General features: G+C 35.4%; 1 long non-coding RNA gene across 5 annotated transcripts in view; it reads right to left on the bottom strand.

Annotated features, from left to right (window-relative positions):
- The window catches only part of LOC123379189, a 316,516-nt gene that overhangs the window by 244,554 nt on the left and 52,000 nt on the right, over nt 1-19,962 (bottom strand). For 4 of the 5 annotated variants that reach the window (XR_006583365.1, XR_006583363.1, XR_006583362.1 and 1 more), the window contains one exon: nt 19,414-19,479. The exons of the other annotated variant lie outside the window; for it this stretch is intronic. This is a non-coding gene — a long non-coding RNA (uncharacterized LOC123379189). The remainder of the gene's footprint in view (nt 1-19,413; nt 19,480-19,962) is intronic. 5 annotated transcript variants of the gene reach the window in all.

Here is a 19,962-nt window from a genome sequence, read left to right as displayed (position 1 = left end):
ACAAGTGTTATTAACATGTGGGGAAGTTTGAACATTTATACACTGCTATCTGGATAGTAAAATTGTGTGGTCACTTCAGAAAGCAGTTTGGCAGGTTTTTGAATTGCGATCCATAGTTACCCTACAATCCTGTAATTCCATTCCTAGTTATACACTCAAGAGAAGTGAACGTGTTCACAAAAAACTTAGCAGGAATATCCATAAGAGCATTATTCATAATAGTCAAAGTCAAAACAACCCAAATGACCATCTACTGAAGAATGGGTGAATAAAATGTGTCATATCTTAACAATGGAATATTATTCACTAACAAAAAGGAACACAATGTTGATAGCTCTACAACATTGTCAAACCTCGAAAGAAAATATGATAAATAAAAGAAGTCAGAAACAAGTTACATGATTTCATTATATGAAATACCCAGAAAAGGCGTATAATTAGACATAAAAAAGGAAATTAGTGTTTCTAGGGGCTAGAAGAAATCAAGAGTCATTTCTAATTAATGTAAGATTTCTTTTTGGAGTGATGTAAATGTCCTAAAATTAGACAGTTATAATGTCTGCTCAACTTTGTGGATATGCTGAAAACCATCCAACTGTACATTTTACAAGGGTGAATTTGTGGTGTGTGGATTATTTCAACAAAGCAAATGTGAAGAGAGAGAACAAAAGAGTAAAATATAATTTGTCTAAAATATATGAAGTTATTTATTATTGATAGATATATGTATAGAAAGCTTATATATACATGCCAACTTCAGGGTCTTGGCTACCTAAAAATATGAATGGAAAGGAAGAGATTACAATGGAATACATAAACTGCTGAAGTACTTTGTGCTTAAAACGGTATTGGTGGTGATGGATGGCTCAATTGGTTGAGTGTCTGACTTGATTTTGGCTCACGTCATGATCTCACAGTTTGTGAGTTTGAGCTCTGCTCTCAGCACAGAGGCTGTTTGGGATTCTCTCTCCCTGCTCATGCTCCAAAAACACACAGACAACAACAACAACAACAACAACAACAACAACAACAAGAACAACAGAAACTGTATTTGAAGGAGACACAATCAAATGTTGTGTTTTTAAAATTGGGTGGTAGGTGCATTCATTATAGTATTCATTATAGTATTGTCTGTACTTTTTGTATATCTGAAATAGTTCATAACAAAATATTTAAAACTAGAGGGTAAGTATTCACTATTAGAATTATAGGTCAAAAGAAATTCTTTTAATTCTCATTATTCTTGTCTATCTTCTTACCAACTTAAGTTTGCAGGCTAGCAAAGGCTCACAGAGAAGGCCTTGTGATAGGAATAGCTTGGATTCTGCAACAACAACAAACTAAGCAAACGAGTGCAGAGCAATTATCTATGTGCATGACAGACCACTGATCCAAAAAATATATTAATGACCAAGCATGAAAAGTTCACTAATACAAATGGTAAATTCAGGAAAAATCTTTTGAAGAAAAGTGTGGATCACTGAAAACAAGCATTATTATGAAGAGGGTATGAAATTCATACTCAGAAAATCTAGACCTAGAAATTTGGGTGCCATTTACTTTTTGTGTGTTCCTGAGTCACAATTAGGTTAGTCAGCTAATTTTCAAGGTTATTTAAGTGCTTAAATGACCTGTTGTATAATTTTTATGTAAATTATAATGTGCTATATTAAATTTTACCTATTTTGGGAACATACTTTACATTGTTTGAGTGGACAATGGGGAAAATAAAGATTTCTAGGATTAAAGAATCAAACGGATTCTAAAATAAGATGGTTATTAATAATGTGAGTGGATGACAGCAAAGAGATCTACTGTGTCCATATGTAAAATGCTGTGAATTATTTTTAATCATTATCTTATTCTGAATTGAAGAACCGTCAAGAAAGATTCTCCCTAATTCCTGGAATTTTCCTGTCCTCATAGAATAGTAACAACTAAAAACATGTCCCTTAAGTGTATGCAGTCCTTCCTTTTCAATAAAATGTAAAGTTTTTTTTAAGGCAGAATCATTTGCATTCCACCACATTAGATTGCTGTTCAGGCATAAGAACCAGAATGTAAGTACTTGATTCCCTAATTCCAAACACTAATACTGTCCTTACCAGCTCCCCTTCTTGTACTTGGTTTCCTGATTCAAACTTCACCGCTCACTGAACACAAAGATAAATTTGAGAGGCACAGTATAAGAGTATTGCTAATATTTTGGGGTAAAAGCATCAGATTCCTTAAACACCCTGTGACTTCTGCCAAATCACCAATCTACCCTTATTAGAGGTCTTGCTCTGAACCTTTTCCTGTTCTCTCCCTCTCTCTCTTTTAATGTTTAGTTATTTCTGAGAGAGCAAGAAAGCAGGGAAGGGGCAGAGAGAGGGGGACAGAGGATCCAAAGCTGGCTTTCCACTGACAGCAGTGAACCCAATGTGGGGCTCGAATTCATGACCTGTGAGATCATGACCTGAGCCAAATTTGGATGCTTAACCAACTGTGCCACCCAGTTCCTCCCCTAATGTCTCTATTTTTAAGAAACAGATTCAGATATACTCTGAAAAAAATTTAGAAAGCAAGAGAGAGTGAGGGACTAAAAGAGAGGGAGAGAAAAAAAAGAACAGGGTAGGAAAATAGTGCAGCTGTATACAAGAAATTCAACTAGAAGCTTGGCTTATCTTCTTTAACAAATAGGTCTACATGGATGAAGAACTATGGGTAAATTCCTCTGAACAAGATTCAGTTGCTCAAAGCCACACCACCCAGCAGGGGCAGGGGGGTGGGGGCAAAGTCTATGAAAACACCCCCAATTCTCCATTCCCTGGACTGGGTTAAAAGAGAGGGGGTGGAGTGGTGGAAGCAGAGGGTTAAGGGTCCACTGTATCAACAAGAGCAGTGGCAGTGCCTAGAGTTTATCACTACTGGATCATCCTTGAGTTACATCTAATTAGGTCAATTCTTAGGAAAGTGATATTACCCATCCAGGGCCACTCAGCTGGAAAAGAGACAGCAAGAATGTTAACCCAGATAATATGGTCCAGAGACATGCATGTGTGCAAGTGTGTGTGTGTGTGTGTGTGTGTGTGTGTGTGTGTGTGTGTGACTTCACTTTACCTTTAATTATCCTTATATTTCAAGAATTATTAGAGCTTTTAATAGTTTATCTTTTTATTGTATAAAGGTAGAAATATGCAATCAAATAAAGAGACAAGTGGAGGATTATTGCTCATCTCATTACAATTGCTTAAAAAAAAGGCAAGAGAAGAAAATTTAAAGTCAGTAGGAAACCCAGATAATGCAATGGGCATTGCAGTTAAAACAATGTTAATAAATTCACAGGTTACTGATATTAAGTTCCTACTACGGATATATAAAAAAAACTGAGTTTCATATGTAAACTACAGAAATGGGAAATTATTATTCAAATCCCCATTGTACCAGAAAGTCATTGTTTTTTTTTCCCCCCCTGGGAAATATGAAACAAAGGTGTGGAGTGGTGCAGGAGAAAAGTAGTATGTTCATTCTCTTGCACAGGGTTTGTCAAAGACTAATCATGATACTTTTAAAAAAGTAGGAAATTGCTTCTGAAATTTCCAGGAAAACTGGTAATGTAAAGAATGCCTATTTTCATATCAAGAGATTTAAGACCAGAAATGCATATTTTATAAATGTGAATTTGGATCAGCTGCTTCTGTGAATACAATATCAATATTAAATTTGAAGATAAACATGACATAGTGCATCAGAGTTGGATAAGCCCAATTTCCCCAAAAGCTAACACAAGCAGCCCTTAAGCATCAAGCCTTAGTTTCCTAAATATTCACATAATACCTTCATATTCTAGTGTTTTATAAGCTGACAAGTCCACGTGCCAGTGTTACAGTTCTGACCAATGAAAAATATAGTTCCTGACATAACCACTGCATATTTTAGTTTTTCTTTACTGTTAAGGGCAGTACTGAGAGGTCATAACTAAAACACCCTATTTGAACAATTCTAACGACATTTAGACACATATGAGGTAAGTATTTACTCCTCATTTGAGAAAGAGTGGAAAAGAACTACACAGTAGTCACACAAAATTTCAAACCTTTTCCCTTAACTCACAATATATCTGTTCTTCCACAGAAGCTTCCTTGTGGCCTTACTGCTTTGAGGGCAGTAAAATCACCTCAGATGAGGAAACCTTAACTCATACATAAGACTCAAAGAGTGGTATCAGCTCAGTTCTTGCAAATGGAGTGACAATATACATCATTTTCTTCAATAGAGTTCACATCCTACTAATAATTAAAATATTTTGTTTCCCATTTTAAAACTATATTTACTACCAGGGAAACTTGATCAGTATTATTTTTTGTTTACTTAATTCACTGAATTAATTTGGATAGTCCAGATTATGTTACAGAACAATCCTGAAATCCCAGTGGCTTATTACAACAAATGATTTATTCTTTCCAATCCAGAAGACCTATCCAATGAGAACTGTTAAGGGAATACCTGTTCTCCACAACCATTCAGTGATGCAAGTTGTCATTCCGGTGTCTGGTATTTTTCCATGGCCCAATCGTTTCAGTAATAAGATAAGTTAGGGAATCATATACTGGCTGTTAATCACACCATTATGGAAGTGACAATTATTACTTCCACTCACAGCCATTGCTCAGAATTCGTTTCAAAGTTCCACCTAACTCTAAGAATGTGGGACATATGGATTGCTTATGAATAGTCAATATGCAGCGATTTGTCTCTGCCATTAATAATCACTATTTTTTTTTACTAGATAAAAGCTTTTCACGAGGCTTTCTTCTAGAAAAGAGAAGTACAATTTTGGAAATGAGTGCCATCATAATTCATTTTTAGGAGTCTAGTTCTAGAAGAACTGTAAGAAATCTAGTCATCTTTGAATGGATTTCTATATTAGAAAGAACAAATCTATTCTCAGTTTATTTCTTAGAATGGTTTTATGACATTGAAATATAAAATTCTTACTGATTTACCAAATAAGATTTGATTACCAAATTTAAACTCACCAGTATCCTGATAAGAGTACTCCCCATAACTATATTGGCTTTCAATTGGCTTAAGTTCACTAGCTTTAGATATACCAGCTAAAAAGTCCTACATCCTTCCTATATATAATTATAAAAGTATAAATACATATATATGTAAAAACTATATAATTACATGTATCATACATACATTTTACTAAGACTTGTAGGACTTGTTTTATTTTTTAGAATATAATTGCAGCAGATTTTGTTTTTATTACTGATATAATCAAAACAAAATTATATCCAAATGTAAGAGAATCAAAGTTTTCTAAATTTCCTATTTCTTTAGTAATACACAATAGACGTAAGGAACCAAACATGACTCAGGTTTAGAGTCTGCCATTTGATAGCTGGTATTTTAAAAAAAGAACATTTCATTGCCTTCTGAGCAGTGTCATATCACCTCAGGAAGAAATCAGATTCTATGGGATGATTTTTTTCAGGTGGCAGAAGAGAAGTGATAATGGATTTCTATCTTTAAAAATATTGCAACATTGGCTACAATCATGAGAAATCCCCTAACCTATTTTGACAAGGCTGCCCAACTAGGCTATTTGATGAATTATAGTGCTTCTATCTGTGATCTGTGCTAACTATTCCAGTGCAATTTTATTCTATCCAAAATAACTTTGCCCAAAGGGAGAAATAATAGAATAGTCAATTGGCATTATGTGGCTATTTTGTAGTAAATTAATGCCTCATATAGGCTTTTAATCATTTATCTCTTATTCAGTATAATCAGGTTTATTTAGTATTGCTGATGCCTCTCTTTAATGCAATTATTCAAATATCAGGTCCCAGAATGGATGAAGAATTGCCTGTTCTTATTAACATTTAGCTCAGGGTTTGCAACAGGAAGCTGAAAACATAACAAAATCTCCTTTAGTAAGTAATATAAATAAGAAAAAACCCGACATTTTTCTTTTTTTTTTTTTTTTGTAAGCTCATTAGCTGTTTTAAAATACAGATTAACTAATGTCACAGGTGGATGATAAAGTGTTTGTCATGATAATTTGTTTTAAAAGTTATATTTAGGAGTATTTCAATTTTACATTGAAATAACCTTGATGTTCAAAAATGAACTTAAATACTTGGAATGTACATCATTAAAATTAATGTTTGTTTTCATGGTAAGTTGTTTATAATACATTGTAATATAAAAAGATGTGTCATGTGACAGCTGCTGTCAATCTACTTGCATATGGAAAGTACAGTTGGACCTTTTAACAATGTGGGGGCCAAGGCACTGACCTCTCTGTGCAGTGGAAAATACAATGTAACTTTCAATTGTCCCAAAACTAATAGCCTACTGTTGACTGGAAGCTGTACTGATAAAATAAGCAGCCAATTAACATATATTTTGTATGTTATATGTTATATAATCTATTCTTAAAATAAAGTAACCTAAAAAATCAAATATTAAAAAAATAAGAAGAAAGACAAAATATAATTACAGAATTGTCCAGGAAAAGAACTCCACCCCTGGGCAGTGCCCCCTGTGGTCCCATGGATCTGTTGCTTCATATTTGGACAGAACAGACCCAGCGATGTCCCTTCTTCAAGTCTCCAAACTTCCTGCAACCTCTTTTCTAGACATAACCTTGAAAACCATGTTCTCAGCCATCCTCTGCCTATGGGAACAGCTAACAACATTTTTTGAGTTTAGTTCCTTATTGCTGATCAACCATGAGCTCCCAGATTCATCAGAATTAGTCCATCAAGGTGGAGACCACCACAAACCATCTGGTCAATATGCATCTATTAGCCTCCTACAGCTATCTCTTGGCTTCTATTACAACCACTACAATGTAGCTCCAGAGGGTGTGGGTTGCTTCTTCCACAAGTTGGCTGAGAGAAGCCTGAGGGTGTCAAACGTCTCCTGAAAACCAGCAGAGCAGAAGCGCCCTCTTCCAGGATGTGTATAAGCCACCCAGATGAGTGGGGTAAAACTGTGCATGCCATGGAAGCCCCCATGGTTCTGAAGAAGCACCTGAACCAGGCCCTTTTGGATTTGCATACCCTGGGTTTTGCCTGTGTAGACTCCTATCTCTGTGACTTCTTAGAGGTCTGCTTCCAAGGTTAGGAGGTCAAACTCATCAAGAAGGTGGGTGACCACCTGACTGATAGTGGAAAGCTGGGCCCCAGGCTAGGCTGGCAAGTACTTTTTGGAAAGGCTCATCTTCCAGCACAACTAGGAGCCTGAGGAGCCCAGCGGCTTTTTGAGGGACCCCCTCTGGTAACCCCATGGTGGAAGAGCTTCTCCCTGTAGTCACCAGGCAGCTTTTTAACCACCCTGGAGTTCTCCCAAGCTGTGGACAAAATGAAAACAATAAAACTTTTTGCAGAAAAAAAATGTCTTTAAGTGGATCTGCGTAATTCAAACCTATATGTTGTTGAAGAGTCGATTGTATATAAGGATATACAGTAAAGTAGAAATCATTATGCCCTTTGTTCTAGGCACTGTGATATTCTCTTTATAAAAAAATCTCCTTTGATTTTAGCAACTATTTTATGAATTAGATACTATTATCCAATTTTATGTATAAAATAATCAAATAAGTATCCCAAGGAGACATAGTTAATTTATGAAGCAGAGATTTTAACCCAGGCAGTCTACATACTGAGAACCTAAATGTCTAGGACTACACTACCTAGTGTAGGTTGAAATAAGAAGTTGTTTCTAAAGTAATTAAAATAAAAAGTGGGGTGAAATTTATCATCTCAAAACTCTCAAACAAATGTATTGTCCAAGAGCATATTCAGGGTACCATATAAGGTGAGAAATATTAGGACCAAGAGGTAAAACTTCAAAACATTGTAGAAAATTACTCAAAGTTGATTACTCAAGAAATAAAGAGGTTATATAAATTATTTTTGCTTCTATTGAATGCATTACTAACTTGATAGTTAAGCTAATAGCTCTGTTTCTCTTTCTCTTTTTTTAATGTTTATTTATTTTTGAGAGAGAGAGACAGAGTGCAAGCAGAGAGGTGCAGAGAGGAAGGGAGACACAGAATCTGAAGCAGGCTTCAGGCTCTGAGCTGTTAGCAAAGAGCCTGGTGCAGGGCTCAAACTTACTGACTGCCAGATTATGACCTGAAGTCGGCTGCTTAACCGATTGAGTCACCCAGGTGCCCCTGTTTCTCTTTTAAATAAATAATTGCAGAGAGAAGAAATATGTAATCTTTTAAGCAGATTGAGGAAGTGGACAAATCTGACATTTTTCTTTCTCATTTCTTTACCTGATTATATTAAGAAGATAAAATAACATAATTTAGATACAGGCAGTTTTAAAGTCTTCTTGAAATTAGTAATGCAAAAAAAAAGAGACTTAATAATTACTGAAATCTCAGTATTGGTATGGATGCTTTACCATCGATGCAAATAACCAGGAAAAAACTGCTAAAAGTGACTTGACCATTCAAAGCAAAAGTACCTTGGCTTGCAACTGTCATTAGCCTAATGGACTAGATTTTATAATATTTGAAATAATAAGTGGTCAAGAAAAACAAAGGATTTACTTGATAATAGGAAAATTGTAACTTGAATTTAGAGACAATTACCTACTAAAAAAAGTTATTGGCTTGCTTTTAATTTTGTATATATTAAGAGTATTGGGGTTAAGAGGGCAGAGAACCTAATGCTTGCCTCCTCCCTCAAACACATCTATATAATTATCAAGTCATTCTGAACACCCAGGAAATTTATCTGAGGGCTAAGAAAAGAAACTGCATAAATAGAGGAAGAAAAGAGGTCATATGGTAGAAGGTAGGAAGTGTGGTGATGTGATTTGGCAGAGAAAATAATCATGGGTTCTGTGGAGGGGAGGGATACTTGGTCACCAAGATTAGAAAGAGAGACAGAAAGAGAGAGAGAGACAGAGACAGAGACAGAGATTGACACAAAGAGAGAACAGCATGCAAGGAATTATAAAGAAAAACACTTCCCTAAAATCATTCACTGGGAAAATCAGAGGGGTTGATTATTACAGGGAGTGAAGCTAAAAGGCTAAGGTTTTAGAAGTCCATGCCATTGCTAGGGTTGAGGTGGTGGGAGCGGCTGTATTCCTGTGGAGAAGGTGGGCAGAGGTCCAGAGTGGACAGCGTGCTCTGAGGATCCTCTGGGTCATGCTAGGATAGACAATTCCTCTTATTGTAGTGCATTTGGGAGAGACAGTATTATCTACCAGGGGACAGAAGAGCCAGGCAGGAGCTATTGCACTGTCTTGTTCATTAGCATATGAGCAGAGATACCTGCTCATGGCAGTTAATCTGGCTGCCAGCATTTTCCTATGCTTTACCATAAAATACAAGCCCCTGAGCAGTCATGCAAATGCTTTTCTGGGCCAAATCAGTACCAGCCACAGCATGGCAAGACCTTCCCCAAGAGGATCAGCATGTTTCAGGCCTGCACCAAGTCCCTAAAATCTGGAGTTGTGAAACCCAACTGTGCACCTGAGATGAAACACAGGAGCACTGCACTGGGTGCAGTCCTGGCTGGATGAACTGCAGGGACACAGACAGGTGAAGGCTGGGATCTGATGGAAGCCTGGGACACAAGATGGGAGATTGTTCACTCTTCTGTAGGGCTTCCTGAACAGCCCTAGGTGTAAACTCCCCACTCGGGGGAGAAAAGTGGACCAACACCATTTTTCACCCCTCCCATCAACACAGATAGACTTCTGAAAGTGGCACAGCACATGTAGTGAAGGCTTGAACTGCTTATACCAAGCCCTAACCCACTGTGTGCTGCAGGTGCCTTTTTAAAAGGGCGAGTGTGATGAAGAGCCAGAGCAGCAGCAGGCCTCTCCCTTAGAGGAAGAGCACAAAACCTGCCTCATGCACCAGGTCTACTGATCACATAGTGCTACAAACCTTCAGCTCTAGGGGAAATAGGACTGGGCACAGGCTTTCCTAACACACAAAAGACAAAGTTCTGATAAAATGCCAAGACAGAGGAATTCATCCCAAAAGAAAGGACAAGAAGAGGTCATGGCCAGGAAGCTAATCAAAATAGACATGAGTAACATGTCTAAATTTAAATTAACAGTCATAAAGATAATAGCTGGGCTTGAGAAAAACATGGAAGAAACCAAAAAGATCCCTACTTGCAGAGATAAAAGACCTAAAAATTAGTCAGGGTGAAATAAAAAAATGCTATAACTGAGATGCAAAACTGACTGGATGTACTGACCATAAGGATGAACAAAACAGACCAAAGAATAAGTGATATATAAGATAAAATTAAATGAATTTAAAATGCACAAAGAACAACTCAATTTTAACAAAAAACTATCTCTGGTAAAAATTAGCAAAAATATTTGTATAGACATTTCATAAAATAAACTAAATGAATAATCAAAAGGTATATGAAAAGATGCTCAATATCATTAGTTATCAGGAAATGCAAGTTGAAAATCTTAATGAGATACCAACACACACCCATACCTGGTAGAATGATTAAATTATTTTAAATAGACAAACAATACTAAGTATTGACCTAAATGTGGAACAAGTAGAACTTTCTTATATTGCTTGTGGGAGTATAGATTGGTATAAAATTTTGTAAGGAAAGAAATTTCTTCTGGAAGTAAAGAATTTAAGTTTAATCCAGATGCTCCAAATTCATTTAACGTCCATGTTCAAGATTAGAATTACAACTGGAAGTTTTTTGTACTGTTATTGGTCCACACATATAAAATGTTAGAAAGGCTTTATTTATGTTATTGAAGTTTAATTCCATTCCTTTTGATAGTAAGCTGCATATTAAAGTATCCTTTTGCTGAATATATTTCCTGTCTCCACAGGAAATGATTATCAATTGATTTCAAAGTAATGGTGAGTACCCTGCATAAAGCTACAGACTGGAAATCAAGCCTCCTGGCTCTCAACCCTGGCTGTGCCTGCAAGGCACTTTTCCACTTACTTGGATGGTTAATCTTTTATTTGAAGGGACACTACCTAAGAATTTGGATTTTATTAAAAATTTAAAGTTGCACTGGTTTTGATAGAAGTCTGCTTGGGGCACCCGGGTGGCTCAGGTGGTTAAACTTCTGACTTCAGCTCAGGTCATGATCTCACAGTTCATGAGTTCGAGCCCCTCAGCGGACTCTGTGCTGACAGCTCAGAGCCTGAAGCTTGCTTTGGATTCTGTGTCTCCCTCTCTCTCTGTCCCTCCCCGCTCGTGCTCTCTCTCTCAAAAATAAATAAATATTAAAAAGAATTTAAAGTCTAATTAACAGTAATTCATTATGGGATACTGAAAAATCAGCTGTATAAATGACCCATTCTCTTGTCCAGAGATTTGTTGTCGTGTGCCATGTTCTACACATGCTTCATGAATCTGCTGTATATTATGGATTGCAGATAAGCAGGCATGTAGTGCTGTCAGTCAGTTTGTCATTTTCCATCTATTTCTTCCACAGACTCTGTAGATACAAATTAAATTAATGGCAAACTGACTACAGTTAATGAATGCTTAAATGAAGCATATATTTGATTGATCTTTTTGGAGAAAAATTACCTTCTTAAAAAATAGCTATTTTTGGCTGATAGCTTTTGTAAAAGAAGTTGGGTATCTCCTGGGGTTGCTTATCAATTTAGATCCTCATTTTTCTCTATGCCAATCATTTTTTGTATTTCCTTAACATTTGCCAAAAATAGTACTTTAATAGTAAATAAAACCTTTAATATTGCATGCATAATTATTACTAATGAATTTGCCTTTTTGAGACAAATGTCTATTCTGTCATTGTTAAATACATCATTTCAGGAATGACTTCCTTTTATTCCTAAAGAGGTAGTTGATTTCACTAATGTTAACTGTTTTTTATGCAGTTGTAGGAGTTCAATGCTTCATATATAATGGCATGCTACTATAAAGTAGCAGAAATATTTTTAAAGCTGAATTTCAATTTAGTACAAAATAAAAATAAAATAGTGAAGTCCTATTTTTTCCTGTAGGATAAAATTCAGCATAGTTAGGTACTTTATGACATTAATTTTTCACTTCATCTCAGGAGAAGGAACTGACTTTATGATCTATAAAACACAAAACACAGGCCTGAAAAGATGTGTTTGTTTTTTATAGGCACATTATTAACTGATGTATTTGATGGTCTTATTTTAGGATTTTTGTGATTTATTTATGGAATGCTATTTTATAAATGGACTATAGGGAGAGGCAAGATTCTTGGCTCTGAAAATTCCTAGTGTTACGGGGAATTATTAAATCTAGATATGGGGAACATTTTCTATCTTTTCTAACCATAGCATCAGGTCTCTTCATTTAAAAATAAACTTAAAAAAAGTCTAAAACCAACACCTGTTTGTCAAATGAGAAAGAATGGTGATCTTGGGTGGCCTTTAACCACAACTTAATGAGGACTTTACTCATTACCGGCATTAAGGATCCCTTGCCCTGATCCTCAGCCCCACTGGAGTTTAAACCAATGGTGATACATACATGTGGGATTACCTTCTACCTTTTTTTCCCTTGCTTCTACTGCTTTCCAGGAGATACTGGCTTTTGTGGTTATTCTATGCCATTAGAAATGAGTAAATTCTTATCATCTATCCAACTTCCTAAAGATACAAATTTTTATGGAGCTATTCTTGTTCTCTCATTTAATTCAAAGCTTTCTTTCCTTCTTCATTGAGATATTTAAAAAGTTTTTAATGTATGTCTACTACTAAAATTGGTGCAAAAAATAGAAGAATATTATTTTAGAGTTTTAAGAATTATATTTAGAATGACCCTGCAATGTAAAGGACTGACACTCTGATTGTCTGCACTACTTTTTCAGGGACAGAAAGACATAAAGGTAATATGCTGTCTATAATTTCTTTTAAACTTTTTTAGCAAAGAAAAGAAAAAAAAAGGCTTAAGTGAAGGAAATATAGTAAATCTTGATGGAAGTGATTGCTATATGGGGATGTTGTACTATTCCCATTACCTTTGTGTATATTTGAAAATATCCATGAATTTTTTTTAACGTTTATTTAGTTTTGAGACACAGAGAGAGAGAGAGAGAGAGAAAGAAAGTGAGTGGGAGAGGGGCAGAGAGTGAGGGAGTCACAGAATCCAAAGTAGGCTCCAGGCTCTGAGCTGTCAACACAGAGCCCGACACAGGGCTCGAACTAATGAACTGTGAGATCATGACCTGAGATGAAGTCAGAAGTTCAACCAACTGAGCCACCCAGGTGCCCCAAGTAGACTTTTACCAAAACCAGTGCAACCTTAAATTTCCAATAAAATCCAAATTCATAGGTAGTGTCCCTTCAAATAAAAGACTAAGTGTCCAAGTAAGTGGAAAAGTGCCTTGAAAAAAAAAAAGTGATTTCCATATATTCACGTCTGAGGGAAAAGAATTCTCTATTTTTGGTGGCTGAAACAATAAACTGCAAAAGTGTAACAGTTAACTGGGGCTTACACGACTTTCTTTTATCATGACTAGCATTTTGTGCTCACTTGTCACTCTGACAAACTGAATTCAATTCAAAAACTACAACATAAAACACAAAATCTTTGGGAGTGGGCATATTTCAAAGAACCTAAGATTTATTTTTCTTTACCAAAATTTTAAATTACCTTCCATGTTCTTTGGTATAGCATATCTAGTCTATATCTTTAGCTTTCTATGTCACTTTATCTAACTACTTTGACCATGGAATCTTATGGCTCACTTGTATCTCTTGCTATTTCTTTCCACCGTATTTGCCTATTATATTATCTCTCATGTAGCCTTATGCAAATATAAGAAGGCTTTTTTAACAATTTTTTTAATGTTTATTTTTTTAGAGAGAGTGGGGGAGTATGAGTGGCAGAGGAGCAGAAAGAGAGGGAGACACAGAATCCGAAGCAGGCTCCAGGCTCTGAGCTGTCAGCAGAGAGCACGACGCAGGGCTCTCGAATCCACGAACTGTGAGATCACGACCAGAGCCAAAGTCGGACGCTTAACAGATGAGCCACCCAAGAGCCCTTAAGAAGGCTTTTAAAATGTAAACACTTCTTTGTTAAGAAAGTGTATATAATCCACAAAGGGTAACTTTCAAGCTTAATATAAAAGTAGTTATTCTGTGTTGCGCATTTAAGTCAATAGTAAATACTCTTCAAACCAAAACAATCTGTTAAGGAAGAAAATAGTTGAATGAATTAGTCCATACTAACATAATTAACTGATCTTCAATTAAGTCACCAAAGCAATTCAGTAGGGAAAGAACTGTATTTTCAGTAAGTGGTAATGGAACAATTGGATACCTGCATAGGAAAAATATGAACCTTAATCCATATCTCAATTAAATACAAAAATTAATGGTATGTATTGGATCAGACACCTAGGCAAAAGCTTCTAGAAGAAAATGTTCATTATTGGGAGGTAAAATACAGATATCTTAGATTATAAAAAGCAACAATCATAAAAGAAAAAAATGTAAAAATTTAAAATTCTGCTCATCAAAAGAGGCCACTGAGAAAATTAGCAAGCAAGCTTCAGACAGAGAAAATATTAATAAATATATCTCACCAAGGATTTGTACCCAGAATATATAAAGAAACCCTCACAATTCTGTAATAAAAGGACCAACAGTTCAATAACAAATAGAAAATGGGCACCTGGGTAGCTCAGGCAGTTAACAGACCAACTCTTGATTTTGGCTCAGGTCATGATATCACAGCTGGTAAGTATGAGCCCCATGGGGATCTGTGCTGACAACATGAAGCCTACTTGGAATTCTTTCTCTCCCTCTCTCTCTGCCCCTCCCCCACTTGCATGTGCACTCTCTCTCAAAATACATAAATAAACTTTAAAAATAGGCAAAGACTTGAACATATGACATTAAGATGCCACTGTACACATGCTAGGGTTTCTTAAAATTAAAAGACTAACAACATCAAATGTTGACGAAGAGATGGAAAAATGCAACTCTCATATTGTTTTGTGCAAGTGTAAATGCTACAACAGCTTTGAAAAAAGTTTTCCCAATTACTTATAATGAACCAATAATGATCTAACAATTCTGCTCCCAGATATTCTGAGATAAACAAAACCATATGTCTACAAAAAGATTTGTGTAATAAAATAATCTAAGATATATCTCTGCCTGCAGAGATTTTTAATTCTACAAATGTAGTCCATTAATTCTATAAATATTTACTGAGAGCTTTCTATGACTAGCAAAAAAAAATGAATATAAGTCAGGATCTTATAGATCATGGGACGTATAATCTAATTAGGAACAAGTAGTTTTCATATATGAAAATGTTAACAATATAATGTAGCATTTGATCCAGTATCAAATAAACTTTACAGTAAAAACAAAATGCCAAAAAACAAAAAAAGTTATCTAGGATATTTCTAAGGATATAACTAACCTGCTGGGTTTATTCCTTTTTCCCCCACCAAAACTGAAAGTCTTTAGGTGCACCTCATTTTTATTTGAAAGCACAGACATTTTAAGGTGAAAATGACATCAAAAATCACCTGGACTTTCCCTCTTTCTTGAAGATAGGAAAATGAAGCTTCAGAGAGACCACACAATTTGAATGACATTTTATATCTCTTGTGTAGTTTGATATAACATTGATGGGATAGTATAGACAAGGTGTGACAGGTCATTTCACTAGTTTCTTGGGGGTTTTACTGAATACGCACACAGAAAGGAACTCTGGAAGAGAAATGGGTTGCAGACATGGCAGTTGATAATAGATTTGGTTTAGAATAGGTTAAATATGAGGTACACTGATGCCATCCAAAATAAGTTCTCTCACAGGCAGACAGCTTCAGGGCCGAATGGTAGCATGCTTATCCAGTGCTTTTGTGTTAGACACTGTGCTAAGCACTTTACAAAATATTATCTTATCTCAACAGTTTTGTGTAGTAAATATTATTATTCACATTTTATGTGAGGAATTTGAGGCTCAGGGAGTTGAATTTGGTCACATTAACAGGGATGTTAAGTGTTTGAGTCCAGATTTAAACTCATTTCTTTCTGACTTCAGGCCATCAGTTTTCCTACCTTTTTTCTTTAGAAAGCTAAAGTTTCCAACTTCCAGTTTAAAGTGGTTGGCATCCCCTAATGCAGTATCATGAAATTTCTACTAATTGAAATGTTACAAAGAGATGAAAGAAGACAATATCATAACACAATCAATATTTCAAAAATATACATATAATTTCTATCATAAAGAGTAATACACCTGAAATAAAAATTATAATTGCCCACTCGCCTACCATTTTATTATGCTAATACAAAATAGCTAGTATAAACATTTGACCTCTGAGGAAGAAATTAGAAAAATGAGTAGAAATCCTTTTATGGTATAACTGCCTTTGAGTAGTTGATCTTAGAGCCCATTTGTTCACCTGTACCTACACAGATTCAGGCATTGCAACTTTCATGGGGGAAAAAAAAAGAATGAAAAGGAAAAGAAAAACTACAGAGAAAGAAGGCTGCCTGAAGAGGTACATTTTATACATGTGTGGTATACATGTGTGTTACCAAACTAAAGTGCTATAAACAGGATTGGACACAGAGCGACACCTGCTATATTGGGACTGAGTTATCATAAATATTTTTTTCAAATAAGACAGGAAATACATATGTAATGCATATACATACACATAAGAATTGTGTTCATGTATTCCACATGTTTTGAATATCAGAGAGATAAACAATGGAATCCTGTTAAGTTTTCATCTCAGGCCAGGCAAGCACTAACAGATAAAATCCAGCCTCTAGAAATGAAACTAAGAGCTGGGCCTATCTTTAGACTATTGAAGTGTAGAACTGAAGAGGAATTTCACCAGTATAAAGGCAGAAAGAGAGGGAAAATGGCAATTCACAAATCAGCATGTGACAAACTACATACTCAGGATAGATTTCTCTTGTATTTCCAAAGAAATACTATATGAGATACTGGAAACTGTTACTGTAGACCAAGGGAGTTTCTAACAGAAACCTGAAAATATTTCAAAAGTTTGGAGAAAATAAGTTCACCTTAGTAAGACACTAAATGTCATGATCTCTAGGTAACAAGAGCAGATACGCATCTTGAGTAGTAGAAATAAAGGACTTTGCCTTGTGATAAAAAGAGTGATAATGAAAATAATTGCAGGGTAAGTGAAAACAAAATTCTCTGGAAGTTGTGAAAACAACATAACTTATACTAGGAAATGAAATCAATTACATGAAAGATAAGCAAACTCTCCTTACATGCAGGGAGAAAAATTCCTGAATGTCAGAGATAACTAGACTGAGAATATTAGAACTAGAGGATAATATGTGCCAGAATTATAGATATTTCTGAAAATGAGACCAGAACTAGAACAGAAATAATAATAAATGTTTAATAGAGGAAAACTCTTAGTGATAGCTACAAATCTGAATATACAGATTAAAATTCAAAAACTTCCAGAAAATATAAAAGGAAAAAAGACCCATATCTATAAACATGCTGACAACTTTTGGAATTATGAGGATAAAGGACAAATGATAAGTAGCAATGAATATTGAAGACTCTCTGCAACTCTAGATTCAACAAGAAAATGGACAAGGTTTATAGAGTTTTCAAAGTAAATGAATGGTCTTAAAATTAGATTCTTCTAAATAGCAACTCAGAAAAAAATTGCATAATTTATTAGGAGATGATACCAAGAAATATCGAAAGGGAATACAAAAGTAAGACAGGAAAGAAATTGGGTGCAAGTCTTCTCCAGGGGTAATTGCATCTTATCCTTCTAGGAAACTGAGAAATAATACAAAACATGTAATGAAGAGTCATCCTATTCTCAAGGAAATGAGAATTTCCTCATTGGTGGAGCACTGCCTCTGAGCAGTATTAATTTCATTTCCCACTCACTGCTATACAGGCAAAGTAAGCAAGGTGAGATCTGCCAGCTAAAGAAAGAACTCATGGAAAGAGATGCAAATACTAGCAATGGGAAGCCTAGGTATTGTGCACTGAATGAAATCTAAGTGCTGAAGGGATCTGAGCAGGCTCCAACAGCAGCTGCCACAGTCATCCCCAAGATCTGTATAGTCACTACAATTGTCTTCTATATGGAAATGTAGCAGAAGGACATGGTCAGTCATAAGTTCAGAAAATGCACCTTTAAAATAATCACTTGAGAAAAAAAATAATCACCTGAAGAAAGTTAACAGCTGAGTAAGCAATGAATCAGAAATGAATATTAAAGGCTCAAGGTTTTGTAGTGTAAAGGATCGGATAACTAGCCTGTGCAACTTCCAATAAGAACCACCTCTATCTCTATCCACAGAATCTTGAGGGGAAATATTTGCAAACCATTCCTGATTGCCTAAATAACACAAATGAAGTTTCAGCTTTAAAAAACAGCCAACATTAATTGAATTTTTAGCATGTGCTTTGACTATTCTAAGCACTTGGTATGTATTAACTCATTTCATTTGCTGAACAACCCTTTGAGTCAAGAACTATCATCGTCCACATTTCATAAATGAGGAAAGTGAATCTAAGTATAGCTACGCTCCCATGTGCACTCATTAGTAAGTGGTAGAAAAAGGGTATCCTGTCAGCCTACCTTGAAGTGTGTTCTTTTCAAAGTAATGTCCTGTTAACACCTAAAAGCAACTATATTTCATGGGGATCAAAGTGTCATCATAGCAGGCACCCTGTCCATTGTGCTATTTTTCCCTAGGGACTGGCAGAGATCCTGGCATAGAGTAGAAATTTGATAAATATTTGGCAAATGCTGGCTTCTATTGTAACTTGCATTTCCTTCCAATGCAAGAAATCCTATTGGAAGTAAGAAATTTGCCCCTGAATACACTTTTTTCTTAGGCACACTTTCAATATTGAAAGTTCCCACTAATATTAAAAGGCTACACTAGAAGGAAAACAAAACTATGTGAGGAAACAAGTCCTAAAGGAAACAGCTCAGTCTTATAGGCATTGGTTTCATTGGTGAAATGTAACTTTATAATTTGCATGTATTTTGTTCAATGGGTCACTCAGAAGATTCAACACACCATAGTGTAAATACTTCAGAGATTGTCTCCAGAGCTGTGAGTATATCAGTGGTACAACTATTTTTGACTTGGGCTTTTGATTTATAGGTGGATGCACCTGTTGGAGTTTTGGAATCAAGAAACTTGATTTTCTATTGTTTAGCTCATAACGACAGATCCAAAAGCTGAAACAATGTACAACTAGGTATCTTCATGTGCACCTGCAGTAGCAAACAAAATCCAAATTCTATGGGAATACTATCAGTGATAATTCAGGGTAATTTGCTTTAAATAATCTTGTTTAAGTCTAGCAAAATGGTGCTAGTTCTAAATCAAATTGTAGCAATTAATATAAGACTCTGCAAAGCTATTTCTTTCTCACATACCAATTCTTAGCTGGCTTGGAACCATTCGATGTCTTGTTTCACTGCACTGGACTAAAGTGCTTCCAACTGTAAGAGTCAAACATTCAAATTATGTTCTATACATGATAAAGCAAAAGCAAATCTAGGCCCAGTGATCAAGACACCAGGATAGAGTTGGGTGATGATTCTCCACCTACCTGCTTTGAAATAGTTTTACCCAGGACGCTGTCTACAAAGTGCTACATTTAAAATTGTCAACAATTGTATAAAAATAACTCTAGTAACTACATATAACTCAATAACTCAATATAAAATGACTAAGTGTGGGAGATATTTTTTTCTTTGTTTCATTTGGGTGCTGTCAATCCTAAATGACTTTCAGTTTTGAGCTTCATTCCTGGATTGCGCATGAAATCTACTAGAAAAAAAATTGTACTTACAAAGTGGCAAGATAGAGTCTATGAATACCACCAGTGTTACTGAAGCAACCCATGTGAAAAATAAGAAAGTTACTTCATATTTTGTATTTATATGACTTATATACATATTCTATTTGATTTTTGAAAATAA

The sequence above is a fragment of the Felis catus genome, chromosome A1 (genome assembly GCF_018350175.1).
Source record: "Felis catus isolate Fca126 chromosome A1, F.catus_Fca126_mat1.0, whole genome shotgun sequence".
Classification (NCBI taxonomy): domain Eukaryota; kingdom Metazoa; phylum Chordata; class Mammalia; order Carnivora; family Felidae; genus Felis; species Felis catus.
The sequence above is the reverse complement of the archived record's forward strand: the minus strand, read 5'-3'. Positions and strand labels throughout refer to the sequence as shown.